A 6,000-nucleotide genomic window follows, 5' to 3' on the forward strand; every position below is an offset into this window, starting at 1 on the left:
TATGATCGGGGCGCTATCAAGCACATTGGGGTGAAGTCCACGACCGGAGCTACTTGAAAGGGATTATCCCCATACAAATACCGGTAAATTAAAATCCTCTCCTATTATAGAATCTTGTTCATTATATACTTCTGCTAACTGATCGTAAAATCTTTCGTCTACCTCTGGGGTCTTCGCGCAGGGGGCTTATAAACTAGTCCTACTGTTATATTATTCTTAGTTCATCTGTAATTTCTTAAGAAATGAAGTCCACATTCTCAATGGCAACATAGTTTTTTTTTTTCCCCTTTTTCTACGGGACTCAAATGGGCTTTGGCAAAGAGACGGACACCACCGCCTACTATGCTTTCAAAATCACTGTTAAACAGAGTGTAGCCTGGAACTGAGCGTTCGGCGAGGAAATCTCTATTGCTGATATTCAACCAAGATTCGGAAATGGCGATCCTATCAATATTTTCCTGCTAAAGCTGTCTTCATCAACTCTGAGGCTTTATTTCGTATACTCCGAGCGTTAACGTAAAATGTTTTTAGACGAAAGTGAGACCTTATTGGAAAGGTGCATACATATGAGCTGCGTTTACAACTACAGCGCACTTGTAGACCCACTATGGAGTCTACCAAAATGCGCAGCTCCCACTTCATTCAGGTGTAGTCCCTCCTTCATAAACAAACCAGACTTCATGAATAAATGATGCCACCAGTTTATGAGCTCAACTCATTCCTAAAAACAGAGGTTTACTAATCTATGATTTTGACTGAACGCCTTACTAAAGGATTCTTCCTGGCTCCGATCCTGGGAAGGCCTCCTGGAATCATAACGTTATCGACATTATCTCGAAAACGTTGAAAAAGCCGACGATATTTTCTCCAGTAAGCTCCTCTAATCTTTCCTTCAGTACATCGTCAGTGCCTACATGACAAACAACGAGCATCTTATTGTCAGTGCCGCCACAAACCTTGGCTTTCTTGTCGCCACCTTCACTGTGTTTGCTGTCGTCGACATTACCTGAAGCCTGAAGCCATTACAAAAAGAATATGTGTGGAGGGCATTTACAATAATGGGGAGGATGCTATAATCACAGTGCGTATCACCGTTTTTTTAACGTTGAAGGCGCCATTTACTGACAAAACTCCATGTCAAGGCGGGGCTTTAAGTGAAATATTGGGAGAATTATCATACAAAAAAAGAAAAGACAAGGGAAAGTATTAACGAAGTTTTGAGAATGTGAAAAACCTCTATTTTGAAATGTGCCAGGTCATAGTTATTGGGAAAGACATGAGAAGGTAGAGAGTTCCAGAGCTTCGAGGTGTAGGGAAAGAAGCAGCTATCAAAACGGCCTACCCTTGAGTTGCTGATGGCCACACAATGATCATGTGACGCAGCAGTTTGCCGAGTATTGCGTGGCGTTTCTGGTGCTACCCATGACCCATTTCTGAAGGCTTCTGCAGCACAAGGCTGCGCTAAGTGTAACTGTAGGGAAATGTAGACTCCTTTGTAGCGAGACGTTCTTTGACGACACTGTACTCCCAGTAATACAGCCATGCCAAAGGTGACTTATCACACGCGGTGTAACCTCTTGCAGGCGCAATCCGATAACACACACACACACACACACACACACACACACACACACATATATATATATATATATATATATATATATATATATATATATATATATATATATATTTTTTTTTTTTTTTTTTTATACTATTCGCCATTTCCCGCGTCAGCGAGTTTAGCGTTAAGAACAAAGGACTGGGCCTTTAAGGGCATATCCTCACCTGGCCCCCTTCTCTGTCCCTTCTTTTGGAAAATTGAAAAAAAAACGAGAGGGGAGGATTTCCAGCCCCCCGCTCCCTTCCCTTTTAGTCGCCTTCTACAACATGCAGGGAATACGTGGGAAGTATTCTTTCTCCCCTATCCCCAGGGATAATATATATATATATATATATATATATATATATATATATATATATATATATATATATATATATATATATATATATATATATATCAGTTGAACCCGGTCTTCATTAGAAGTAATGATTACCAAAACCATCCTTGAAAGCCTGTCGTTGCAGAGGTGGGCGTATTATTGTTGCCATTAAACTGCTCAAGTTGAGTTTATGCAGGTCTGGCCTGTGTTCATTGAGTTTAGGAGGAAGCGGCCGAGGGTTATCGTGCACCGCCCAACATCTGCTGCAGACTTGTCGGGCCTCAGTGAGGGAGGGGGCGGGCGTGTGTCTGTGTGGTGACCAAGAGTCCACCAAATGAAACGATTGGTCATGATTGGTTTGAAGTGAGTGTTTGGTATTTTCCATTGTAAATGTAAATCGCAATGCTATTCTTTATTTCTTCACGTATATGTATTAGTCATATCCGATGTATATTAACATAGATATGAATTAGAATGTAATGGCCGTAATTCGGATACAGGTAATGGAGACAACATTGCCAGTGGGCATGAATGTGACGGGGAGTTTTGTTGATTTACGAGAAGCCTGTGGTGGGGATGAGGGGATGTGGAGACCTGCTTACAAAGTTAGACCAAACCAGAGAGATTTGCTGGGTCACCCCAGTTAGTCCCGAGAGAGCGGCCGTCAGTACAACATGGGAGGTGGATAGAGTGAGTGGGTGACGGTGAAGTTCAAGCAGTAGTACCAGCAGCAGCAGCAGCAGCACAACTGCTTCGTATATGTTAGGAAGACTCAACGAACTCTTCTTGTTATTTCATAATTCACTTCGTTGTCAAATATGGAAATGAATTAGTACCGCCTCCTTTACCTTAAAGGGATGATTCTCTTTACGTAAAGACGCTCTACAATATTTTGGACATTTCTTGATGTTCATGGTTTTCCAGATTACTAGAAAAAATAATATCGTATGGTTGGTAAAGTATTTTTTTTTCATCATGGGGGCAGATACGTATATGATTCTGGAGGCTGATACGTATTTGACACTTGATATTACATCTGTGCTGGGTTACACACACCCCACACTACTACTACACTTACTTTAATCTGCTGGGGCGTGGGAACGCTTGGCTCACCTCCATTCTCATTGCCAAATATTTACGGTTATCACTTCATAGAAGAGATGATATTGTACTTTATCACAGCGACATTGTGCTTCATAACAAGGTGGTGTGAAGACTTCTCCTCAGATGGTAGCGTCAGACTGGTGGTAGTGGTGCACACACACACACACACACACACACACTCTCACACACGCTCTCACACACACACACACACACACACACACACACACACACACACACACACACACACACACACTAGTGCTCATTTTGATGACGTCTTCTGATTCCCACATCAGTGGTCGAGGCAGCTACTCTGTCTACACTGGGGCGGGGCATCACCGCACAGGTGTCGAACGGTGGTCGTATGTTGCTTGACATTACTATTGTCCTACTGTTCTCCATCCCTGGAAGCTTCACTCGTGGGATATAACTAAATGTATTGCAGGTCAAGCGTTATATTCACATAGAGCTTTTTATTGTATGATATCCGCCGGCAGTTAATCATTGATAAACGTAATTGCATTCAAACATATGTATATCGCTTTTGCCATAGCTGTAGATGAGGGGAAGTGGTGAAGTTATCCTTAACACTGAAGCTCCTGAGCGTAAACTTGCGTCATTATTATACTGTGGTGGACGAAGTACGTGAGAGCTTAGGTAGACGTAGGCTAACTAAATCCTCGATCATATAAAGTAAAAAAAAAAGACGGAGTTATTCAATTATTAGAGTCATCCCAACTGTAAGTAGTGTAAGTGAGACGGTGATGTAAACACACACACACACACACACACATATATATATATATATATATATATATATATATATATATATATATATATATATATATATATATATATATATATATATATATATATATATATATATATATATATATATATATATATATATATATATATATATATATATATATATATATATATATATATATATATATATATATATATATATATATATATATATATATATGATTGAGCCATCATGAAGTTAGTTATCAGATGATTTACAAAACAAGAAGAGAGGAAAAAGGAGAATCCGCAATGACATCCAGTGTACACCTGCTGACCATGGTGAGTCAAGTGAAGATATTCCCCAACACTATCCACAGGGCTGCACACAACACATGGCTACAATAACATTTCTGGACCTTTACTCTTAATGTGACACTAGATGAAAATGTTAAGCTGGTAGGAAGTGGACTGGAGTGGTTATGCGAATACCTACATTGTAAGCTGACATGTGAGGGCCTTCATGTGCAAGTAAAAACAAAAGCCATGGAATAAGTAATACAGGTCAGGGGAGGATAAAGCACATTGCCTCCATCAGCTCAAAATGTAGGTGGTATAGACACCGACATGCACCAGATATGCTGGAAGAGGCAGTGTGTAACCTGTAGGTTAGCAGACAACAAATCATTTAACAGTAAAACAGGCAGGAATGTGAAAGGCATGCACGAGATAAGAGTGAATTGGAACGATGTGGTATACTGGGGTCGACGTACCGTCAGTGGACTGAACCAGGGCATGTGAAACGTCAGGGGTAAACCATGGAAAGGTCTGTAGGGCCTGTTTGTAGATCGGGATTGTGATTTCGGTGCATTACACATGACAGCTAGTGAATGGATGTACGCGAATGCGGCTTTTCTTCGTCTATTCCTGGCGCTTCTTTGCTAGTGCAGTAAACGGCAATCATGTATATGAATAGGAAGATTCAGTCCACCAAGACAGCTGCGTATTCCCAAGGCGAAAGTGTTCATACACTTTACAAAGAGCAAAGGGCACCTAACGACCTAAACCACCTCATCCACCAGTTCTCCAATAATATGTTCCTCGTTAAGAAGCATGGGATAATATACCAGCCGACAGGATATGGGAAATGTAGCTATTTCGGAATTAAACGGAGATCATGTTCTCTATCACTTCAAGAGGAAGGTCATGACAAGGGCATTGAGGAAAGAATGTTTAGTCAAGTGTGTCTACCTTTCCGTATATATGTACTGGATAACACTTCACATCTTTTATGTGTGTGTGTGTGTGTGTGTGTGTGTGGGATGTCCACGCAAACGGAAAAAGGCTGGCACTACAACACACGCTGATCATCATCCATCATGCCTGTGGTCTGATATAATTGGACGAACTTGAAATTGGAATCTGAGTTAAATGCACCATTTCGCAAAAAGTATTTTTTTTTTTGTGGTGAGTCCACATGTACCCGTATCCACGTGCGATATATTTTACGGTTTTCGCATCTTACGTCATATGGTTCAGTGACGCCCACTGGTATATGGTTCAGTGTTGTCCATTGATTATCCTTTCATGATAATTTCTTTAAAACAATGTGTTGGTATATTTCGGGACCGCTCGTAACCGAGCTTCAGCTTCAGCTTTAACGTTTTGGTTTAGAGTCATCCACCTATTTCTGTTCATGTTACCATACCTTGTGCAGATCTTCTATCAACGTTCCTTCATGTGGAGGCTCACGTAACTTGAAAGTAGGAGGAAGAGGTCTGAAATATTATCATTCAATGACCTCATTCCGATGAATATTGGATATTCTGACTCATGATTAATGATTCAGTTCTTCTTGTCATTTCTTAGTTTGTATTAAATACAGAAATGAACCAGCGTCCTTTCCATTGTCTTAGACTAGAAGTTCTCTCTCTCTCTCATAGAAAATGTTCAGCTGTTTTTGTGCACATCTGTCTTTGTTCATGGGTGTTTACACAACCCCCTGAAAAAAAAATATATATATGTTGGTGGTAGCAAAGTATTTCTATGTGAAAAAAAATGTTCACTTGAAGATCATCACTACATTAGAAAATTGGTACACGAGCCCCACACACTACCGGCATTACACTTATTATAATCTTCTTGGGGCGCCTGGAATTCTCCATTTACCACCATGCTTAAGAGATCTTACAGTTTTTTAAGATTATATTTT

The sequence above is a fragment of the Panulirus ornatus genome, chromosome 8 (assembly GCF_036320965.1).
Source record: "Panulirus ornatus isolate Po-2019 chromosome 8, ASM3632096v1, whole genome shotgun sequence".
Lineage (NCBI taxonomy): Eukaryota > Metazoa > Arthropoda > Malacostraca > Decapoda > Palinuridae > Panulirus > Panulirus ornatus.